This window comes from Protopterus annectens, chromosome 3.part0 (genome assembly GCF_019279795.1).
Source record: "Protopterus annectens isolate FY-2018-M chromosome 3.part0, PAN1.0, whole genome shotgun sequence".
Lineage (NCBI taxonomy): Eukaryota > Metazoa > Chordata > Ceratodontiformes > Protopteridae > Protopterus > Protopterus annectens.
The window spans coordinates 71,300,840-71,327,088 of NC_056731.1; positions in this window are offsets into that span (position 1 = coordinate 71,300,840).

A 26,249-nucleotide genomic window follows, 5' to 3' on the forward strand; every position below is an offset into this window, starting at 1 on the left:
TATGAACAAACATTAAACACTGCATGTTCTATCATTTTAAACATACAAGATCTTGATGGGCAACATGAAAATGGTTTCTTGTAGCATTTAAACAACTGGAAGTCACACAACAGTTGTATGCCTTCATACACTATTTGATAAAGCAATAACATAGTATTCTATAGACTCAAGAGCATTTTAACATTCTAAACGAACCCTAGCATATTGGGCAATGATATATCTGATTTCTTAATAGCACAAGTAATATGTACCATGGAAAACAATGGCAATAACTTATTAAGTCTATATCTGCACAATGCCACACAGAATATCTCAGTTCATATATTTCCAGGTTTCGGTAATAGAAACCATGTACAGCATGACTTCTCTGACATTTAGTGTGATATGTATAGTCCCACACTTCATGTTTGTTTAATGTGAATGTGTGAATAGGCTCAATATACCAATACATAAATATGTAAACTGAGACCAAGTGGTGTTGCTTTAGGAAATTCTCAGGCCTACAAAAGAATATCCAGTACAATGTGGCACATTTAAATCTGTGTAAACAGAGCTATAAAGAATGCAAATTTGTGCGAAGCAGGCCATATTATGGATATACTGCACATTTGTAAGTTCATGCTGTCATACAGTTTTGGCAGTCAGCAGTTAGAGCACAGATGCACTAGTTTCTAGAGAACTTTCCATGAAAGCTTGCATCAATTAACTGGCTAGTAGTTTATCAAAACTTTCATAGGTTTTTACTTCATTGTAAAGCTGTCCTTTTAGGGTTCATATTACGTTATCAAAGGATAACATAATCGAATGGCTGAAACATCGAAACGGCCGCATTTCAAAACTTTTATTGAGGGGGGCTGCACCCCCCACCCCCCGTTAAATATACATTCCAACTCCAAGATCACGCTACAGTGAGGAAAGAGCAAATATCCCAATCTTCACTGTACTCCGATCCCACAATGCAAACTTCGAAATGCGGCCGTTTCAATGTTTTGGCCGTTCGATTACGTTATCTTTCGATAACGTAATAGGACCTCATCCTTTTATAGTTACCCTAATCTGCCTTTTATAAGTTTGGAAAATAGGAAGACAGGACAGTTAAAAAAAGAGATGGAGCAGACATAGAAAACATAAAAGGAATGAATTAAGAGGATTTTACTGGAGGAGATGGGAGAGGATGGATAATTTTATTTTTGGTAGATAGAGACCCCGGGCAGGATTCACAAAGCCTCCGTGTAAAAGTTACAAGGCTTACACGGAGGCTGCAGTTAAACGGTGTGACGTCAGCATGCCATGCATATGCATGAGGGCATGCTGACTCACACCTAAGGCTAACACGGTCCGTGTAAGACAGTAGGGGGCGTGTCCGTTGGGCGAGCCCTGCAAACGGACACGCCCCCAGAAGAGTAACAGTCCCGAAAATAAACCCCCATGACAGAGTCCGTGTAAATGTCAATAAACACAACACAACACATGCCCCCACCCCACAGACTATTAACATAAAATGTAAAAATGAACATGTTATATTTTTTTTTATAAGTTTTAAAGATGTTTGCCCGTGAGTGCGCTCATTTGCGCGAGCATGCCCGTCGCTTAGCCACAGTTAGCAGTCAGTGGAAAAGCATATAAGAACTAAATATGAAAAGTAAGCCAAGAAGCAATAGTGTAGCGGTAGAGACGTTGGCTGAAGAGGAGGCAGTCATGGTTCGAGCCCCCACAACATCAATTTTTATTTTTAGTGAAATAAGCACCAAACAATTCCCTGACATATATGTACATGTATAAAATTATTTGTATGTAAAATGTAATGAAATGGGCCATGTATTATGAAGAAATGTGTGAAAAAAAAAAACAAATGTCAGAAGTGCCCATAGCTGAGCTACACTCTAACAAGCTGAGTATATCTGCCCGTAGGTGAGCAGTGGTTTAACAAGTGTAAAATGAGTGCCCGGGGTTGAGCAGAGTCCTAACATGCTAAAACTGTGTGCCCGTAGCTGAGCTGAGTGTAATATGCGTGCTGACAGCCAAACAGCGTGTAAGCCAGCGTGACCCGTTTGCGCGGAGCTGCGCCCCGTGCCAACAAGCTAACCGACGGGCAACGTTGAGCAAGCTGTATCAAAACTGCCTTTACACAGACACACCTCCTAGCCTGTGTAGACAGTCATAAAATATAAAAAGCAATGGCCAGGCTCGAACCCAGGATACCATGCACCATAGTCAAAGTACTGAACCACTAAGTTGCTCTTAGAAATGCAGTAATAGCACATATATAGGAATGAATGGAAAGAGAAGCATGACAAAGCAGGTTTTGTGAAGCTGATACATTTCCAAAATGGCCAATCACAGATAAGTGCGAGAAAAACAGCATATATAAGCCCCATAGGTGGGAATAAAAAATATACAAATGAAGAACACCAACTGCTGCAAGTTGAATTTTTTAATTCTGGTACCTCGGCCTTCGCCTTCTCCTGGAATACAATTTACATAACACACCACCCATTTTTATACAAATTCTGGAACCCCCCCATGATGGCTGTGAGAAACAAATTTGGTACATAGGACAAACCACCAGGAGGGTCAAATTAAGGATTTTGGAACACCTAGGAGATATAAGGCACAGGAGATTAGAGAGTCCAGTAGGAAAACATTTTTTTGATAATCATGGGGGGGGGTTCCAGATGGTTTTGTATTCAGTGTTTTGGGCAGACCCAATGCATATGGTAATGAAGCTATTTTCCGGGATAAATTACTTTTGATGGAATCAAGGTTCATTCTCAATTTAAAAACATTGTTTCCTAATGGAATGAATATGGAGGTGTAATGTATTTTCCACATATTTCCCAAAATTAAGGAAAAGGAACTGCATGAAAGGGTCAAATTAAATTAATAACATGTATTTTCTTATAGTATTCATATCTATGTATATATTAATTAGAATAAGCATTTATGAATTGATTGTTATTTATTCTCCAGCTAATATTTTGTACATTCTTATGTAGTGGGGAAAGATGCCAAATAAGTGTTGATAAAATAATAAATAAACAAACAGCATATAGTGAGCCTAATTGTATAATTGGGGGATGGTGCATCAATAATTTAATTAAAGAATTTGTATAAAAATGGGTGGTGTGTTATGTAAATTGTATTCCAGGAGAAGGCGAAGGCCGAGGTACCAGAATTAAAAAATTCAACTTGCAGCAGTTGGTGTTCTTCATTTGTATATTTTTTTTACCATAGGTGGGAATACACAGCATAACTGATTGTGGAACCGATTTGCAGTCAGGATGGCAGGTGTAGGAGAGGGTAGTTGCTTCCGAGCACAGAGGTGGGGCATTGAGGAGTCCAAATATATGGTTTGGCTCCTCGTCCATGATCATGAGGCCCAACTCATGCAGGGCCAGGTCCTGTGGGGATCATATAGGGCTGAGGCATGGGACCAGTTGGCACATGATCTCACCAGTGCCACAGGAATACCAAGGGCTGGTGAACAGGTCCGTCACCACCATGCGGACCTGAAGAGACGGAAGCAGGACCAACTGAAGCATTGGATCCAGGAGGCCCGGCAAATGCCCAACGCCCCACTACTGAGTAAGTTACATGTAATTATTTATGTAAAAAGTTAATCTAGCTGATATTATGGAGATGTGTATTCCAATATTACTTCATTTATATTGCAGCTGCAGGTGTCCGTTCTGCGAATCGTCGAGCCTATACCAATAGGCTTGTGCGGTTGCGCCACCAGGCAGGTTAGTAATTCTCTCCCTGTAACTGTTAAAAAATAAAAGTATGACAGCTTGCAAAAGAGTGCAGTGTAGTCACCTATTAATATGAAGTGCAAGTAACAGTGTAAGAGAGATTCTACTAATACTGTGTGATTACATAAGTGTGATGCAGCCTGTAATCCAAAAATAAAAATGAAACAAGTCTGAAATAAAGATGTTCCACCTGTAATATAATAGTACATAACCTGCAGCAGGCTGAAAATTGCAGCTACACAAGCTGAGTAAAACACATGTGTGAAATATATCCCCGTTTAAATTCTGAAACATGACACAAGTGAGACTGTTGGAAAGGATTGTTATAACCCAGTAAAACATGCCAATAAAGCCAAGAATTAAGTACCATCCTGAATTGTAAAAATAAAACAAGTGAGAGTGTGAGAAAGATGTATGAATCCACCAATAAAGTAGTAATAACTCCTGAATAAAGTATACTGTAGTCAGTACAGAATGAAATGAATGTGACAGGCACAACCAAACAGCAAAATGTGTGGAAAAAAGCACTGAAGCTGGAATGTGTATCCCAAAATCTGGATATGTTGCTCTCAGTTTGCAATATGCAGATAGTATGGTTGTATGAAATACCAAACATCCACAGTTGTCTAGAGCCATATAAAGCAAATGTAGCAGGATGATGTAGCTGAACAGAGCCAGATATGAATGTGTATGAATAAAAATGAAATGTATATTGATGTAGCAGTAACATTCCTATCACCAACATGCATAACTTTATACACAGGAAACTGTAGTCAGACCTGTAGTGTTTATATATCTGCAGCTAGTAGAAATGTACAGCATATGTATAGGTATTTGAAGTTGTTAATGAAATATTTCTTCACCCTACCCTATAACCACAAATAATCCATTCCACGTGAAATGGGTATGTGTATTCACAATTAACTCCCCTGGACAATTGTCCTGTTGGTTCACACATATTTGCATGTACGTTGATGCATGTGCCCTGTTCATACATCCAAACCTGATGGCCTGTTGCCATCACTCAACCCTGCATGTTGTTGGATTGTGTATTGTTGTTCAAATTATGCATGTGTTATGCTTGCTGTTCAACAGCATTAATTTATGGGTGTTTGGTTAATGGGAATACTAATGCATGCTGTTACAACTAATTGTGAATGGTATTGCACATTACTAACCCAAACTGTCATTAAATAATGCAATAGAAATAAGGCTCCAGGACCCTTCTCCGCTGGAATAAAATGGTTTAATGTGCTTAAAGCACGATAAATAGTCAATACACTTTTCGTCGGTTTACAATACACCAACTTCTTCAGAAGCTAAAAACAGTGGTTAATGCAAACACAGGATTTAAATACTATCACATGCATGGAGCAGACACCCTCAATTAAAGATGGTTTAGTTCACCTGGTTGTGGTTGTCAAAATAGCCAACCATTCCAAGTCTTGCTTTGAAGGCGTAGCCATAACATAAGCAAAAACTCGCATTTGCAAGTAAAACTTGTAGTTTGCTCCAGTTCCCAAACCTCAAAATATTTAGGCAGTAGTCTATAAGCCTAAAAGTTGCATAAACATGGCACATTAAGCACCAGTTCCCCTAGTGGCTTAATAAGTGCATTATTATACAAGCAAACATTTATTTAAATAGCAAATAAAATTTAAAATTAATTAAAAATGAATAATGCAAGCTGTATTGTGTTGCGTTGACTAATGAAATAAAGCTAATTGCCAGATGGTAAAGAAAATTCCTCTCTAATGGAAATACCAAATACAACATTACAGGAATAATACAAAAATAGTCTATGTATTCTTGTAAATACTGTAATATGTTAGATGATGTAGTGTTTATATTTAGAACAGTAGCATCAAACAGGAATGTATACAACTGGAAAATAGTGCCCTTACCATGATGGAGTTACTAGGGTTGTACTATTTAATCCACCAAAGGTGTTGTTCAAAGCTCATTCCCTACAAGTCATCCTTCCCTTGCTAAATTATAAAAAAGATGTATATGTATATGGAAAAAATTTGTAATGTATTGAGAAACAGTATATATGTTGACGTACCCACAGACATAGTGGACGTCAAGTTTCAAGCACAAATCCCCACATTGTGTATTTTTTCAGGTCAAGTGTGAGGTTGTGTGCGCTTATATTAATATGCTAGTCTCTGGGTGGACGCACAATTGCCCAAAACACAACACTCGCGCTAGCTGGCATTGTGGAGCTCAATCTTTGTGTTTCTATCCTTTCTTCTCAGGTAGGAAGGGTAGGTTGTTGAACCAATGTGTCCCATACCTCACAGCCAGTGCAGAGTAGTATAGAGTGGTACAAAATGATGCAAAATAATGCAAAATAGTAGTAAGATGGGCAGGGGTGGCTCTAACATGCTTGGCCAATTAGTGATGGTGGATGATGGCCATGTAGGGCAACCATTAAACAGTCAATTCAGTTATCTTTCCAAGTTCTTAAGTTTAAGGATACAGTTGATAGATGTCATTTCGTTCAAACCCGGTTTCTGGTTGGCGTTTGATCTAAGCTGCCAGATCAGTTCCTTTCTCTCCAATTTAAGCGAGTCGCAAAACATAGGACGACAGGGAAGGCAGGTTCCAGTGGACCCACCTCTCCCACCTCAGCTGGCGAGTGCACCTGGCAGTAGTGCCCAGGCTGGACCCTCCTCCGGTGGCCCTGTGCCACCTGCAGGTGGAAGCGCTGCAGGGGATGGGGCTCATCCCCCCTCTGCAAGCATGGCCGGAGGAGAACATCCACTCACCCTCCGTAGTGTCCGGACTGTGGTGCGTAGGGAGATCTGACACACTGTGCTTGGGCCCCTACGCCAGCTTGAGGCATGGGTGGCACAACTTACGAGCGTGCCTGCTGCCCATCCTACACAGCCCCCAGCACAGCCCCATCCTTGGCAGTGAAGGCACAGTGGCAACTGCCCATGGGTGGGGATCTCAGTTCCACTGTTGCCATCTGTGGGCTCATGGGCTCCAGATATCCAAACATCTGTCCCTGTCAATTGTGTAACCCCCCCCACATGTGTCATAAACCACCCCTGTATGCTTCTTGTTTGGCTTGTCTGTTAACCTCCCCTACCTACCTCCCCAGCTATACTGATTTCCTGTACCTGACATACCACTCTCACCTGAAAAAAAAAAAAAGGGGCACTCTGTACCCACAAAAAAATTACGCCCCATGCATAGCTGCCCATTTTGCACACATGTCTGCTGGACATGTAAACTGGCAATTACAATTGGCTGTACAACAAATATTATTGTTGTCCTCACACCTCTCTCAGGGGTGGAAGGTTTCAAATTTCACACCAAATTACAAACATATGTACAGCTGTTGCTGACGAAGAAATGGGCAGCTATGGGCCTTTCCTACATCCCTCCTGCAAAATCCGAGCTTGTTTTCCTACGGTCCTACCCTCTTTGTGCCCCCTTTTTCACCACTTTCCTATCTCCCCATTTTCTTTTCTTTAAAAGAAAATAGCGTGGGTGTGTGCGACAGTAAGCACTTTTAAGCAGTAGTAAGCGGGAGTGCGCTTCTGTGCGCTTAGCTAAGCATGTGTGCGTGAAGCTAAGCATCAGTGCGCATGCGTGAGCTCCGCGCAAACCAGCGCTAACCCGCTTACAACTGCTTAAAAGTGCCTTAGTCACTCTGAATGACAAGGCCTGTAGTTTGCTCAGCAGCAAAATAAAATACCTCTATCACTCTCAGACCCAGGACCTTGGAAACACTAGTCTGCATGACTTACCACTAAGCCATGACTGCTATACAAGAAAATTGTGCTGAAAGAAATATATCATGAAATAGTAGGAATTAATGTAAAGGGAATATAGCAAGTCTAGTACACAAAGCATGTCATGTATATTTACTGTCAAATCTAGTGGATTTGTAAAATAGTACTATGTGATGAGAAACAGCCATGCTAGTTGGTAGCTACTAGGTAATAATGTCACAGTAGCATCTGGCAAACCACACACATACTCAGAGCAGGATAAACACTGCCATAGTTGAATACTTAAGAGCCCAGACATAGCAACTGTGACTGAATTACAGGGATGTCCCTGATGTGAAAACAAATGTCAACTGTGCCCCACTGACACCCTGTCAAATGTACTAACAGTAGGCAGAAAGGTGTAACTACACATGCAATGGTAACTATGAATTACTGAAAGTATGCACCACTTGCACGTCACAAATGGTGTAGTAATACATATGCTCGAAATAACCCACAGTCACAACTGCAGAATATCAGAATATTTCATTGGAGTATCCCACTGATATATACCATTCCATGAGGCTGATAAAAGATGCACCTGAGAGTATCTGAGGCCTGCTCAGCAGCATGATCAAATACCCTTGTAAGTGTCAAGACCCACACCATGGCCAGACCACACTGCATGCAGTAACACCCTACCACAACAAACACATAGGGAATTGCTGCCCAAACAGATTTAGCAAGCATTACAAGCTGTGAATGTAAATGGAAAATATGAAAGCCATAGCAACACATTACAGGAAAGACACCTAGAAGGCATACAAGGAGTGAATGTAAAGGCCAAATATTGAAGACATAGCAACAGATTGCAAGAGCCACTGCTATATACCAGTTACACCACAATCCCCACAGGAAAGCACACACACTCATATACACAGTATTACTAGTCGTAGGTGTTAGTTTACATACACAAGGAGAAGAGGACACTGGAGGAAGGAATACTCAGCTTACAGAACAACATACATTGCAGTGTCTACAACACAGCCTGAAATATGAGAGACATACCAACCCTTACAGAACAGTGTCCACAGCAAACCAGCATGGTCCCCACCCTGATACTCTGAAAGGGCTACGCCTACCTAACAGACCTTTTTATAGGACTGTCCTGAAATCACAGTGAGAACTGCAATCACTACACAACAGGCTGCATGCAATTAGTAAATGCTGGCTAACAATTGGTGCAGAGGCCATCACATGGACATGTGCAGATACCTACAAAAGCATCCTGTACTCCCAGTCCACACATGCAATACTTTCATTGCACCCTCTGGAGGGAGAGAGGGAGAGAGAGAGAGAGAGAGTGAGAGAGAGAGAGAGAGAGAGAGAGAGAGAGAGAGAGAGAGAGAGAGAGAGAGAGAGAGAGAGAGATAATAAAAAAAACCCAGTAACAACAAAACAAAGAGGCTGACAGCAGGCCAAGTAACTGCAAGCCTATGCAAACAGCTGCAACAAACACAGGTAATGTAAAGTACTGCTATAATAGTCTACATACTGTGAACCCTCCAGATGTGTTATTGGTCTGTATCTATGTATATGAAGATGTGCATAGGGCCGGGGACATACTGCAACTGTCATTGAAGGCTCTACATACATATGTATGTGAAGGTAGCTATGTGCATATAGCAATGTAGGTTGTAGTGCAATGTACAAGTAGGTTGTACAGTAATGGATGTTCATCAGTACGTTACTGTGTGTATACATATGTGGAACTAAAAAGGAGTATATATATATATATATATATATATATATATATATATATATATATATATATATATATATCATGTGTATACGTATGTATATCGAGATATGTATGTATATATACATATATATAATATGCATATGTGTATACATAGATAGAGAGGGATGTAGAAATACATAAACTTATATAGTTTCACAGTGTCATAGTTTAGTACTAGGCTATCTTCAGACATTGTATAGAATAGATTTAGAAAATTGTGCCTCTGTATAGTAGTGACACAGTGAAGACCCCCATACATAATAGCATTAGTTTACTGTGCCTCTGTCTAGTAGTGACACAGAGATGACACCTGGTGTAAACCTATGATCTCCCCTCCACTCGTCAAGAATTCACATGAGGAGTGTCAGTGAGGGTCTCTGCCTAACATGAACTGGGATTCTGTTCCACAGTATGGGAAGCCTCTGAGTTATGGATCTGTCCCTACAGCATGTCCTATTCATATTTGTGTTGAGGTTTAAATCTGTAGCTGTTGTGGTTCTGATGGATTTGGATTGTACGAGGTGGAACATGTCCATCAATTCCTGATTGGACATGGCCTTGTACGTCAGGCACAGATCACCTCTAAGTAGGCGGTATGCTATGGAATAGAGCAGGGAGTTCCTTTAGTCTGGCAGCATATGACATTTGTTGGAGACCCTTGATCTTCCTGGTGATGTACTTATGGGGTCCCCCTAGCTGTTGTAAGTGCCAGGTGAGGTACATACCAAATGGGGCATAGTACACAGTCATGGGCCTGATAAGGGAGGAGTATAGGGGTACAATGACCACTTTTGATCTGGATGTGAATCCTTTCATGATAAGGTGGGCAAGGTAGGAAGTCTATCCAGCCACTTTGGCAACGTGGGTGTCAAATGAGAGGTCAGTATCGATTAGTGTCCCCAGATCTCTGATTACTTTGTCTGTACTCAGTGGGTTACTGTCTATGTGATAATATGTGGGTACCTTGTCCATCCAAAAGGGTATGACTATACATTATTTGGCATGCAGTTTAAGGCCATGACTCCGGCACCATTTGTCGGTTTCAGTGAGGCCTTTCTGTAGGATGTATGTGTCAGCTGGTGTATCGACTACAGTGCATAGTATGCAGTCATCTTTGAACATTGTCAGCCACTACCCTCCCATGTTTGCTTCCACATCTGACAAATAAATGCCGAACATGAGGGGTCCCAGGACAGAGCCCTGCGGGACACCTCTTGTGACTGGCTTTGAGTCTGACATGGCACCAGTGATTTTGACTTTAGGGTTTCTATCCGTTAGCCGGTTTGCAACCCATCTTGTGACATATGGATTTACATTTAAGCTGTTGAGCATGTCTATGATGCCAGAGTGGGGTATTGTGTCGAAAGCCTTAGCCAAGTCCAGGTAGGCTGTATGGACCGCTGTGCCCTCGTCAATGGCTCTAGTAACTGATTTGAAAAGGTCAACCAGGTTCATAAGGCAGGATCTGCCCTCTACAAAGCCAAACTGGGTGGGATCAAGTGTCTGTAAGTCCCCAATGTCTCTGTGTATGAGTTCCATAGCATTGCAGACCAGGCTGGTTAAGCTTATGGGGTGGTAGTTACCAGGGTCTGTAGAGGTGCCTCCTTTGTGGAGTGGGACTACTGTTGCTGTATGCCAGTGTCCAGGTACATATGCTGTAGTAAGGCTATGGTTAAATAGCATTTTATGTGCGGGTTTAGCTCCTCTTGGAGTTCACGTAGCACGCAACCTGTGATATCGTCGGGTCCCATTGATGCTGTGTTTATAGCTTTGCTGAGGGCGGTTCTCAGCTGGACATCTGAGATGACAGGGAGATTACAGTCAGCTGGGATAAGTAATTCCTCATGTGGGGGTGAGGGAGGGGAGAAATCTGCACTGAACCTGTCTGCCAGAATGTTGGCAATATCTGTGTGATCAGTGTAGCTTTTGTCACTGTGAACTAACTCTGAACATATCTGAGGGTTTCCACCCAGATATCTAACATAGCAGAAGAAGGCCTTGTGGTTATCTGTAGTGTCCATAGCGATTTCCCTCTCATTGTTGGCCTTGCATGTTTGTATGAGAGAACGTAGATTTCTACTAGTGCTGATCAAAGATGCCTTATCTTTATGGAATTCTGCTCTGTCGTGCAGTAACTACCTTCTGTTGTTATACAATTTGTTCATGGCTGGGGTCCACCAGACAGAACGCCTGCCCTTGGTGGAGAGGGTTTTGGTTTTATTTGGGATTGCATGATCCATGCATTCTTGGAGATGTCCGTAGAAAGCATTTGTGAAGGAGTCTGCATTGTGGGATGTGGTTTCCACTGGCCCAGTGGGCTTAAAGGATACCAACTTAGTTTTAAGAAGTGTAAAGTCGGCATTTGAGAGGTTTCTCACTGTAGTCTTTTGTGTTGTGGGGGAGGTGGGATATGTATATCCAGGGTGATTAGTCTGTGGTCAGATGTAACTAGTGAGGGGTATACTTCCGGTGTGTAGCACATTGTCCCCAAGTTTGTGATGATCAGGTCTAGTATATTATCTCCCCTTGTGGGAGAGGTGACTTGCTGTTCCATTGCATTTGACTTAGTGAATTCCGGGAACCTTTGGGCTAGGGTGTTTGGGCTAGAATAATGCACCCAGTGTATGTTAGGGTAGTTGAAGTCTCCCAATATGATGATGTGTGGTGGGACATTCATATCCTCCAATGTCTTCAGGAAGTCTGACTGTGGTTCCTGAGATTGGGAGGGTGGTCTGTAACATGCTACCAGTTGTATAGCAGGTTTGCCTACGGTTATTTGCACCTGGGTGGTCTCTGATGCTTCATGTGTTGCCACTAACCTGGAGGTGTGGGTGTCCTTTATGAATATGGACACTCCCCCTCCCTTTTTGTTTTGGCCCAAGTTTTGGGGCCAAAAAGCATTATACAAGGTATAGCCTGGTACCGCTGGTGTGCTCTCAGGAGCCTTGAACCAGGTTTCACTTACTGCACAGACATCGAGATTGATAGAATATGTATGTACAGATATATGTAATACACACATACATATATAGATATATGTAGATACATATACATATACAGATAGATCTGACTGACAACAGATATGTCTGTATATGACTATCTCTCTCTGTCCCACCCCCTCTCACTCTCACTCTCCCTCTGTCTCTCTCTCTCTCCCCCTCTCTCCCCACATCTATATGTATATATCTACATCTATATATACATATTATATATATATATATATATATATATATATATATATATATATATATATATATATACAGATATATACATATAAATAAATAAATAAATATATATATATATATATATATATATATATATATATATATATATATATATATATACTGTGTGAGGCACATGTGTGCAGATGTATTACAACAGGTGCCTGGTGTCAAAGGCATGGAGTGAACACCAGTGTGGATACTGGAGTACCATACCCCATTCAAAAACACTGACACTAGTAAACACCACATATGTGCATGCCTGCCCACCACTGCATGTGTCAGGGGGGAACAGGGGCAACAAGTGTACAATAGGCTCCCCATTGATGTACACAGTGGCACACTAGTCCTGTAATACCTGTACATGGAATGTGTCAATGGACATGGTGTGTCAGCTATGGACATGTAGGTCACTGTACCACTCTACACCCCACAATGTCCTACACGGTATGTACCTCCCATGACAGCTACAGATATGGAGAAGGACACAGACATACACAAGTAACTGTGTCAATGCACTCAAACACAATACCTATGCAGAGTGATTGACAAGACCACAGAGTACACACAGACTACCTACATAGAGGTTACCACTGCTGGATATACATAGTTCGGTCACACCCATGACAGTTGTCTAACAACCATGGTAACACCTCCAACATCCACAACACAAATTACCTATGTCTGTCGTCTTTGTCACTGCAGTATAGAGCACATGGTGGAGGTACAGGTCCCTACCCACAGATACGACATACCCTGTAGTAAACCACACAGAATTAAGAAGCAAGGCTCCCCATGAGTAGATGTCAGACATACCCCTGCTGAATGTTATGCAGATAGGTAATATGCCATATGAGTCACCCTGTGTAACTGTTTGTAAGGAGCAGGTACGATCATAACACATGTGTCACAAGGGGCAGGGTAGCATAACAGTATGCTGCTGTAGGCCCAGGGCCAAAAGCACACTACCTACCTAAGACACAATGCACACCCATGAACACATTGCAAACAAAATATGTGAGGTAGAATGAGTGTGCCAGTGACTGGGTGCATGTTATGTACTGGTGTGATTGCTCACCATGACTGTCTGTCTGTCATGGTAGTGTGTGTCCTTGGTGTGAGGCCAGAGACAGATGTGTGAGGTATTGTGATCAACACATACTACATTGCCATATGTTGTGCTGTGTTACCCTGTATGTCACTGTGGTGTAGGTAGGGTTATGGAAAGTAGGAGTAGTGTGCATTACCAGTGAAATATGTAACGTGCATTGTGTGCAGTGCATGGGCTGATAATGTTCCCCATACAGTACCTTGATACAAACCCCCAGTGTGAGGTTGTGCATTGGACCTGAATCAGTGTGCTGACTGCTGCAGTATACTAGTCTGTCGTATGGAGTGTGCCAGGTACTGTTGCACAGTTGTCGGATGAGCACTGATATCTGGTCATTTACATGTGTATCCCCCAATAGACAGACAGATGCTATATATGGTGGTTAAGTTATATCACTACAGTTGAGTATTATGTGTATTATGTGTGCCATAGTTTGCTGACAGATATTGCTGACATATTTTCCTTCTCCTTTTCAGGGCTATGGTTCACCAGCAGAACCCTGTGTACTCTGCTGCAGAGGAGGAAGAGATACACCAGAGCCTGGTGCGGGATTTCACAATACTCTTTACCTGCACCAGCGAGAACCAGCAGGAGAGGGCTGCACTGTGGCAAGACCTGGTCTGTTGGGTAAATGACATAGGCACACATAACCGGATATATGAGCAGGTACACCATCACTGCAGTGATTTAATTAGAAATGTCCATCAGCGTGCGTCGGATATCCACAGGCAGCAGCTTGTCACAGGTGGTGGGGTGTCTAGACATCCCCCCTCACCAGACTGGAAGGACTACTCCTAAGTGTTGTGGCTCCAGCCCAACAGCAACAGCAGCAGCATACATGTGTAATGATGGAGGCTGGAGCCACCCAGCAGCAGGACACGGAGCATGCAGGTAACATGCCATGTGTATAGTTGACCATTCTGTACACTGTTAGGGTATGCATGTGTGAGGTGTGTCCTCGTTTTGTAGCTGTAATCTTGGTAATTATTGTGCAAGAGTGATATTCTCAATATCAGCAGTAGACCAGTGAAAGCTAACTGTTGCACTACGGAACTGTATCATACCCGCAGTATCAATGGCACAATAAATGTTTCATTTCTGCAGGTCCCTTTGGTGTAACAGCAAGGCAGCCTATCCATGCTGGTGAGTGTTTAATACCATTACCTTCAATACTCTTGATACTAACAGTAATAATAGGCTGGAGCAGTAGTGCTATGTGTTTAATTGCAGGTGTGTTTGTGTCTGTGTGTTGATATCTCATATACTGAGGTGTGTGCATGTGTGCATGTGCCCATGTGTGCATGTGTGCATGTGCCCATGTGTGCATGTGCCCATGTGTGCATGTGTGCATGTGCCCATGTGTGCATGTGTGCATGTGTGCATGTGCCCATGTGTGCATGTGTGCATGTGCCCATGTGTGCATGTGTGCATGTGCCCATGTGTGCATGTGCCCAAGTGTGCATGTGTGCATTTGTGCATGTGTGCATGTGTGCATGTGTCCATGTGTGCATGTGTCCATGTGTCCATGTGTGCATGTGTGCATGTGTGTATCAGTAGTGACATTGTGTACACATTGTAAACTGTGTTTCCTGTCTTACTCCCACATGTTCTGGTACTGCTCTGGTGTTGTGCAGCAGGGAACCTGAATCAGCTGCTGTGGATAGTGATAATGATGATACCTGTGTAATGGCACAGGTAGGTGTGCCAGGGTCCGTCAGTGGTCAGCCAATTGACACTACACAGCTGTTGACCCCATCAATGCGCACAATCATCCTGCCAATACATCCTTTGTCACCAATGTCCCTAGGTGATGGACAGGATACAGTGGGCATTGACCAGGGTAATGTGGTATCGGTGGCACATGCATCCCCACACAGCAGCCATGACTAGGGTCCTGACATGGTACCACACAGGCAGACATCCAGGGGTTCTCGTGGGAGCATCCGTGGGTGCACCGCCCCTGTCAGACGTGCCCACAGAGGTCTTTCAACCTCAGCTATGTTTCGGGCTGTAATGCAGGCACAGTCACATATGGAACGGTACACCAGATATGGTCTGAGGGAGCTGAGAGCATGTTGTACAGCTATGAGTGACAGTATGCATGATGTTGCGGCTGCCATCCGTAACTTCACCGAGGTCATTGACAGATGATGGGGGGACACATTAGATCTGTTCCACAACTACATGTCCATGAGCCAGGGCAATGGTGGATGGTTGAGGCATCGACGTGGCCGTATACCAGCAACAGCAGCAGCCGTCAGCCGTCGCGGATGACAACAGGCCTGCAGCCGCTCACATAGTGCCAGCAGCAGCCCCAGCAATGCTGGGTCTGTGCTGTCATCAGACCACCCCAGTAGACCACGTGCACATGGCGCTGGACAGTCCCAACAGGGACCTGTCTCCAGTCACCAACCACCTGCTTCTGATGACAGTACCCAGTCTGGCTTAGTACCTGATACAGTCCGTAGCACCCCTGCCAGGCACAGGTACCATGTCCGTGGCCACAGACAGTGATCTGTATGACCTGGCAGGTACAGTCTGTGGCTGTCCACAAACACCTGTATATGGCAGCCATGAGGTGGGACTGTGTGCATGCATACACACATACAAATTGATAACACCTAGGGCTACCACATACACGCACACACTGCATTAACATTGCCCCATCTTGTACTGCTGTCCCTCACCAACACACACACACAGACATGTCAATTGGTTGTATCAGTGGCAGACTCAGGCATACCAGGTACACACCCTGTGCATATGATGAAACTGTGCCACCTCCTGCAATCTGTAACATCGGTGCAGGAACAGGTTAACATGGTGCTGATGCACAGGGTGACTACATAGAAGTGTTGTAATAGTATAATGTTGACAACAGTACAGTGTAATGATATAATTGTGGGTATATACCAGCATGCCTGATGCAGTTACAGTATGAATGTCATTGTATTGTTTTGTACACCCATAGTAATTACCATAGTGTACTGTCTGCACATCTTTGCATACTGGTGGTGAGGCTGTCAAGAGATGGCCACCTACATAGGTAGCACAGGGGTACGAAAATGTACATATTGATACTCAATGATGGTCATGTCAACTGTGAGTTGCATGCTGTCCACACTTGACTCTGTAATGAGGATGTTTGAGGATGTTGATATCTGTGCAGTAATACACAACAGGTTCACGGCTCACAAGAGCACACTAGCACTACAAGGTCACACCTCATACCATGCATGACAGCACCAAAACACAGAACTAACTATAACAGGAGGGAGAGTCTCCATACATGTCAAGGATACTGTGGTGCCAGGACAGGTAGCATACATCATACTAAGTCTGGAACTGCTGAGTGAGGGCTCAGTGTCTGTTATTTGAAATGTGTATTATTACAGGTATGAGCACTTGGGTATCAGGCCAGTTATTCAACATTACAAAGGTACGTGGCCTATACACTTGTGGGGGGGGGGGGCTGGACCCAGCCTGTCTGACCTGTGAATGTCTGGGTACAGGCTTATAGTACCTGCATATATGCACTGTTACCTACTGGAAGTCGTACACCTTGTTTGTTGTAGCATAGTCTACATACAGGCCTGCTGACTGTAGCATTGTTTGTATGCATGTTTGCTTGTTATGTTCCTGAAACACTGATTCCACCTGCAGTGCAGATTTACAGTGCCTCTGTGGATCCCTAGTGACATCTGTATTGCTTACTGTACTGATGTCCATGTCTCACTTGACAGAACGTCACTGTTTGTCCTGTTTGCATGTAGGTTGCCTGTAACACATTGCTTATGACTTACCTCGCATTTGCTCAAGACAGCATTCATATATGCCAGCACTAACAAATCAGGAACACTACACCCTCACATACTCACCTTGAGTACCTTGTTCCCCATTGGCCCTATGTGTCGTTACTTAGTATGGGATTCAAAATGCTATGGTAGCATGTGCAAAGGTCACCTGTCAATCTACTCTCTGGTCCAGTTGGTGAATCTGTGAGTCATGTGTTAATGTTACAGCTGCCTCATGTACACAGACAACCCTCTCCCCTTCCCATACACTTACAACACATGTGAGAGATGCAACCACATAGCCAAACTGGGGGCTAAGCTCTCTTAACTCAGTACTGGCATACCCTGTCAGGTGGAGTGGGATACTACAGTGAATACAGTACCAGTCTCACATAGACCTGCCACGACCGCAATCCAAACACAGAAACACACAGGTACATTCTTGGACTCTCAGAATAGCATCCTGCCTGAGCAGCTGACACCTGCAAAGCAGACACACAAGCAAACGTTAAGCCAGAGCAGAGCACGTGCAACACATAGCTCACAAAGCCTGTGTGCCAAACAGTCACAGGCCATACGGCTTGACAACACACCTGCTAGAGTTGTATGAGGTACCTCTATCGTCAGGTACACTGAGGTCCTGCTCACCAGGCTGAACAAGGTGAAGGTCATGCTGAGATGCCCGTCGGGCACTATGATCCACCACATAACACAAGCATACAGGTCACTCCAAGGCATGTAGAAATATGACTCAGTCATTGTCTGTGCCAGTGTGTATGACCTGTGACGCACCTCCCTGGACTACATGTTAGGGGACATAGAGGGGTTGTCTGAGCTTGTGGCACAGGCTGGTATGACCCTGACCTTGAGTAGCATCTTACCCTCACCAAGAATGCTGCCACAATATGTAGACAGGATGATCAGTTTCTGCAATTACCGTATGTTTCAGTGACATTCAAAGGGGATCCAATGCCTGTCAGTGTGGGATTACATGCTGGACAAGCCACATTGCTTTGCTTGGGACAGCTTGCACCTGTCACCCATGGGCCGTTGTATATTGGCAGAGGCTGTTGCTACACACATAGTGCCTTTGGATGCAAGGCTGACATTACATAGCCACCTACAGAGGTATCACACGGGATAGGACACTAATAGTAATGCTACTTAACAGCAGCAGTGTAAACCTCAAGATGCATGCAGTGGAAACTGTTCTTAGCATGGGGTACAGCAATATCCATGCAGTAACAGACTCCTGGTACAAGGCTCCCAGGTGCACACCATCACTGCCAGGTTATACCTCATACCATGCATGTCATCCCCTACACATGCACCAAACCAGAACAGGGGGTTGTATCCAAAGGCACCTCAGATACACACACCCCCAGGTTGGTGGCACAGCACAAAGCATCAGAGCCTATCCATGTGCAACTAACAGTGGGTTAGACTGCCTTCAGGTTCATAGCCTGGCACACACCACCCTCCCATACCCAGGAAACCCACTTGGCCTTCCTGACAACACTGGGAATATGACGGTCTCTACAAACACCATTATATGGGTGGACTGCGACTACCCAAACATAAAGTGTGAGCATTACTCTAGCTCCAAGACCCTATCTGAAGGGTTCTTAGCATTCATTCCCTGCATTGCTATGGAACAACTTGTTACCACTCCCAAAAGAGGTGACAACATGCTGCACCTGTTCATCACCAACATGTGGACTATATGCTCCAGACCAGTCATGTATCCCTCGCTGGTGGGATGACACCATCTACAACCCACACTGTATATTCACATACCACATGCAGCCCCTGCACAGAACACCACAGTCATACAGTTGTCTAATGCATATTCCATGTATTCACATGAGGCAGGCTTCGGACATGGGAACTATTGCAGTTCACAGGTACATATGTGTAGCTGGCACACACATACATCATGTGTGCAATGACATTACTGATATAATGTATGTCATGCAATATTGGGAACAACACCCCACACACATGGACAAACTGTGTGACAAAAATACACATGGCGTTTGTAGGATACAAACCCCTACCTAACTATGTTATGTCACTTGTGAGAGACACAGTAGCAGAGCGTGTTATTTGCATTACTAGGAGGATTGCTTTCTCCTGCTGTACTTATAGGGTGCTGACATCATCAGTGTTTAGACAGTGGAATATGCAGCAAGTGTTGTGTAGTAATAGTTGCCAAAAGGGACATTTCTCTTACACATAGACTTGCACACACATTACTCCCCCCCACACAGAGCACTTGCAGGATTCAAACCCCTACCTAATTATGTTCTGACACCTGTGAAAGATGCAGTAGCAGTGCGCCCTATTTGTATTACTGGGAGGATTGCTTTCTCCTGCTGTACTTATAGGGTGCTGACATCATCAGTGTTTAGACAGTGGAATATGCAGCATGTGTTGTGTTGTACTAGTTGCCAAAAGGAACATTTCTCTTACACATAGAATTGCATGCACACTACTCCCCCCACACAGTCATACACACACTGAGCACTGGCAGGATTCAAACCCCTACCTAACTATGTTATGACACTTGTGAGAGACGCAGTAGCAGAGCGTGCTATTTGCGTTACTGGGAGGATTTTTTCTCCTGTTGTACTTATAGGGTGCTGACATCATCAGTGTTTAGACATTGGAATATGCAGCATGTGTTGTGTAGTAATAGTTGCCAAAAGGGACATTTCTCTTACACGTGGAATTGCACACACTACTCCCCCACACACACTGAGCACTTGCAGGATTCAAACCCCTACCTAACTATGTTATAACACTTGTGAGAGACGCAGTAGCAGCGCGCGCTATTCAAATTACTGGGTATCATTTCTGCTCCTGACATATGTATAGTGTGCTGACATCATTATGTATGAAGAGGTATGTACATCTGTTACTATCCATCAGTACAGGGGAGAGCATATCTATGCATTAACTTTGCACAGGCACAGTGGCCTACTGTACTGCGGAGGCAGACACCAAATACACTGTGGATAGCCTTCTGTATTCCCTAGGGACAACAGCCTAGTATGCAGTCTACGGCCATATGTTTACCTGTCAGATGCAAGTATCTGTTGCTCATATACTGTTTGTGGGTCTTTATTGTCATAGCCTTTCCTATCTCTATGAACAACTTAAGTACTGTGGAAGATGTTTGCATATGAGTGGGATCCAGTACTTTACTTATGTCTCTGTTGTAATTTCACTGTGTGCACTGGGCAGATTTCTATATTGTGGGAGGTTCCTGTGTTAACACATACAAATGCCAGATATGTGTGTGCAACTGCTGAACTGTAACATGGCCTAAGTGTGTGAGCATGCCCAGTTCACAGTTTCTATGGCTTCTTGACTGACACGTCTCAAAGTGTGCGAGCATGCCCAGTGTGAACTTTCCTTATGTTGGGATCTGTGGTCCACCACATTTGTGTTTGTGTGTGGACGCCATCTATATTTCACATGTACAGTTGAGTGTTGGACATCAGGTTGTGTTCTTACTGCCCAACTGCTTTGTGTCTGAACCTAACAGGCATTATGCTGTGCCTGCAGGGTCGCCATGGGATAGTTTGCATACAGTTGTCAACATCCTTTCCTACTGACCAAACAGTTGTATTGTCGTATAGTGTACTGGTGCAGTACTTTCACTGTGGTGGACAGTATCATCAGTTTCAGTCCTATCACTGCTTGTAATATTTATAGTGAGCACACCAGACTGGTTGAGGGCCAGTTGTGCAGATATGACCATGTTGCATTTTGTTCAGATATGGACAGCATAGTACATGATTGTCCGACATTGTTAATGTATTCCACAACTTGTGTGGACAGTGACAAACAATGGCCATGTGCCCTAGTCCATTTGTAATGCTAGTCAGAGAGTGTTTGTTCTTCAACACACATTTACTGGTGTTTGCCATGACATATGTCAAGGTTAGTGTGCTGTGCTTCTGTCTACCCATGACATACGGGTGATATCCAGGGTACACCTACCATCTCCCATCCAGTCATCATGATTCCTCTGGATGACAGTCAATGAGGGACTCCCTGGATAACCTGTACTGGGAGTTTAGTCGTGAGTGGAGTGAGCTTCTGGGTTATGGACCAATCGGTACAGCATGTCCTGTTTATGTCTGTGCTGGGGTTCAGGCCTGTCAGCTGCATAGGTCACCAGCATTCAGATTTTACATGGTGCTAAATGTCCATTGATACCAGCTTGGTCATGGCTTTATACATATATAAAATAAAAATAAAAATAAAATAAAAATATATATCACCTTGTGTCCCCAGGTCTCTTATTGCTCCTGATGCACTTACTGGGTTAACACCTATGTGGTAATTTCTGGCCATGTACTGTGTTTCCACAGAGGATGACTATACACTATTCTGCATTTAGCTTGTTGACATGGCTGTGGCACCACTTGTCTGTTTCTATGTGTGCCTTTTGTAGGTTGCTTGTGTCAGCTGGAGGGTCCGATATGGTGGGCAGTTTGTAGTCCTCTGCGAACCTCTTCAGACAGAGTCCTTCCATGTTGGCCTGTACCTATGTGACATATATAGCATACAAAAGAGGTCCCAGGACCATGCCTTGTGAGATGCCAGTTGTACCTGGTTTGCAGTCTGACATGGCTGCAGCATGTCTGACCAGGTCAGTTCTGTCCTTGAGCTGGTTTGCAACCCATCTACTTGGATAGGGGTTTATAGTTAGGCTGGTGAGTTTATCTGTACTGCCAACTAGGGTATTGTATGGAAGGGTTTAGCAAGGTCCAGATAGGCTGTGTGATCCACATTCCCCACATCAATGGCCTTGGTGCACATGTCACATGAGTCAGACATGTGTAAGGGGCAGGATCTGCCCTATGACAGCCACACTGGGTAGGGTCCAATGTCTGTAGGTACCCAATCTCATTATTCTTGGGATCCATGATCATCCTCTCCATTACTTTGCCAACCTAGATAGTCGGGGTTGAGGGGTGATAGTTTGCAGTATCCATTCAGGCACCCCCTTTGTGACGAGGGACCACTATTGCTGTACACTGCTCTTTGGGTACATATCCTGTGGTAAGACTGATAGTGTGCAGTACTGCTATTTGGTGTTCCATTCTTCTTACAGTACTTATTGGACACAACCAAGGACACCATCTGGTACCATTGATGCTGTGTGCTGTGCTTTGTAGATGCTGGTTGTTACCTCGGCATCTGCAATGTCAGGGGGCCAGCACTCTGCTGGGATAGATATTTGGCAGTTAGGTGCTGGTGGGGAGTTTGCAAAGAATCTGTTAGGTAGGATGTTGGCGATGTGTGCGGGTTTGGTGTATTGTTTGTGATATTAGAGTGCTGCAGAGCATATCTGTGGATTATCACCATGGTTCCTACCATCAGGTAGGACAGCTGTGTGATAATCCGTTGTGTCCTGCACAATTTGTATCGTCATAGGTTCATAGGTTCATACTAGGCTATCTGCCCTGGCCTTGTATGAGCATGGACAGACTGTGTGTGAGTTTTGACACCCCTTGCAATGTGCATATTATGCCCATGTAAGGTTTACTTTACTAGGTGTGACACAGGGATGGCCCCCAGTGAACACCTACTATCTCCCATGCACTTCACCAGATTTCTCTTGTTGAGTATGAGTGTGGAGCTCAGCCTATCATGGACTGGGATTCTGTTCCAGACTGTAAGGAGCCTCTGGGTTATGGATCTGTCCCTCCAGCACATCCTATTTATCTATGTGTGGAGGTTCAGATATCTCACTGTGGTGTCTTTGATGGATTCGGGGTTTCTGCAGTGGAGCATGTCCATTCATTCTGGATTGGACATGGCCTTGTACATCAGGCATATATCGCCTCTGACTGGGCAGTATGCTTCTGAATTGGGCTGTGGTTTCTTCAGCAAGGCTGCAGATGTCAAATGTTTGGACCCTTTATCCTGTTGGTGAGGTACATGTGGGGTCTTTCTAACTGCTGCAGGTGTAAGGTAAGGTACATCCGAACTGGGGCATTGTTGTCACGTATGGGCCTGATAAGGGAAGAGTATGGGGGCACAGTGACCTCTCTTGATCTACATGTGCATCCTTTCATATTAAGGTGGGCAATATAGCAGGTCTTCCTGGCCACCTTGGCAATGTGAGTGTCACATGACAGGGACAGGTTACCGTCCACTTGTGTCCCTAGGTCCCTGATTACTTCTTCCATACATAATGGATTGCCACCTATGTCATACTTTGTGTGTGCCTTGTTTGGTATTTGTTGAGACATTCATACTCTGCAGTGTCTGGGTTTGAGAGTGTGGTCTGTAGCAGGCTTCAAACAGGGACACAGTTTGAGCCACTGTTACTTGCCCATGGATAGTCCATGCAACCTGGGGGTGTGGTTATCCTTGACAATTACTGATAGCCACACTCCTATTGCAGTGTGTTCCATGTTTTGGAGCTGTAGAGCATGGTATGAGGCATAACCTGGTAGTGCTCTTCTGGGCCTTGACCCAGGTTTCTGTTACAGAACAGATATTACCATTCTCCTTGCTGTGGTGGGTTTGGTCTGCATGCACCTTGCAGGTTAGACTTCTGGCATTGGGTAGCATTACGTCCAGGTTGTTATCCCTTGTGCTACCTATGATGGTGGGTTTGTGTTTCCAGCCTTACCTATTCAAGGCGCAGTGGGGGTGACAACAGCCTTTGACAGTATCCACACAGCCAGGTGTGCTGGGTGCATGCCATCCCTAGCAGGAGGGGCATCATGTCTTGCTCGGCATGTCAGCCCAGGCTGTCAGCCATGTGTTCCCCCTTGCTAACAGCAATACTTCAGCCAATTATTGTACTTGATCTTGTTGTCTTCATAGTATGGCATCATGCTTGGTGAGGGTGAGATGTTAGGCAGGGTCTTCATGTTTGCATATACTAGATGGTGTTACATTGCTTAACACATGACAATCATGCCTTAGGTGGTGCTGCAGGGCTGCCTCTGTCGGATGCACATACTACACTCCCTGTACATGTTTGAGAGAAGGTTGTGTCATGTTAGGCATCCCTGTTACCATATGAGTGAGTCAGAGAGGGGTATCATTCCCAGGGTTCCTACTGAGCCAGTGTATGTGCTACGCGTTGCCTCTTTGCCAAGGCCAGGGCATACTGGGCACACCTCCTTCTGCCTACTGGGGCAGGCTCAGTTTGTTCCTCCTCCGAGTCACGCTCTGCCTGTGATGGCCTTGGCAATGGTGGGGGGCTGTTTGTCCCGGCCCTATGCTGGTCCTGCTGCAGCTGTTTTCGCAGAATCATATTATGTAGCATAGCACATACCATGACAATTTGGGTACATGTAGTTGGTGAGTACTGCAAGGCTCCACCAGATGTGTCCAAGCACTGGAACCGTGACTTGAGCAGCCCAAACACATGCTCTATTACATTACGTTTTTGTGCGTGTGCCTCATTATGGTGTTCTTGTTCAGGTGTGTGTGCGTTTCTGATGGGTGTCATCAGCCACAGCTCCAGTGCATATCCTGCATCCCCCACTAGGTGACCATGTGGGATGTCCCCATTGGCAAATGTCTGGTACAGCTGCGTCAAATGCCAGATATGGGAATCATGGTAGCTCCCAGGTCAGCCAGCACACACATTCATTATTATGCCCTGGGCATCACACATGACCTGGCAGTTGATGGAGGGGAAGCCCTTGTGGTTAATGTAGGCCCTACCCCGCTCACCGGCTGGTGCTTTGATGCGTATGTGCGTGCAGTCTATTGCACCCACTACCTCAGGGTATTCCGCTATTTGATGGAAGAGACACATATTGCTGGCCAATACCTCACGGGCATTGGGGAAATATACATGCTCACCGACATGTGCTGACATGGCATCCAGGAACTGGTGCAGTACCCTGGAGGCTGATGCCTGTGATATCCCCATCATATCACCAGTTGGTCTCTGGAAGGTACCTGTTGCTAGTATTCTTAGGCCAACACATACCTTGGTTTCCAATGAGATGGGTTCCCCTCTGTTGGTTCTGTGTGTGAGGCGTGGCCTGCACAGCTCAACAATTTACTGCAGGAGGTCTCTGTCCACTCTATAGCGCTCCACTATCTCCAGCTCATGTAACCCCTGGTAGGTGACCCTGGGCCTGTACACTCTTATCCGTCTCCTCACTGTGGGTTGTCTGGCAGCATTTGCATTGTCACCACCCTCAGCAAGTCTCCTATGTCTCCTTATAACAGCTATGGCAGCCCCTAGCATGTTTGGTCTGAGTGCAGCTTTTTCAGTTTTCACTTCTACTAGCTTACTCCTGTCTTGCAGTGTCTCTTGAGAGAAACATACTGCAATGCTGTTTGCAGTGTTTTAAGTGCTGGGCTGGGCTAGTATTCTGCCTGTGTAATTGCCTGCTTCTAATTGTTTTCACCTGCTAGCTCTACCAGTATTCCCTGCTAGCTTCCCACTATTTCTTCTGCTTCCTTTTTCCTCTCTGTTTCCTCAGGGGGGAGCAGCACGCATACCAACGAAAACATGCTCACAGTGGCTACCACACATGCACACATGCTTACACGGACTAGAATCTGCTTATTCGGGTTAAAACGCGTGCACACCAGCGCAAACAGGTTAATAGATCTTTACACAAGCTCCTACATGCTTACTCTGCCTTACACGTGTGCACTCTGTCTTATTCGCGCCTCCCAGCGTGCACACACGCGCATGCACACACAGCAAGAAACTTTGGTGTTGGCCACAGTGTACACCTTCCATTTCTTGACTTTCCCATGCTTATCTGTTGACACTCCTCTTTTTATGCTGTGTGATTGACATCTTTTACATACCACTTTGCTCCAATGAGCTTGATTTCTT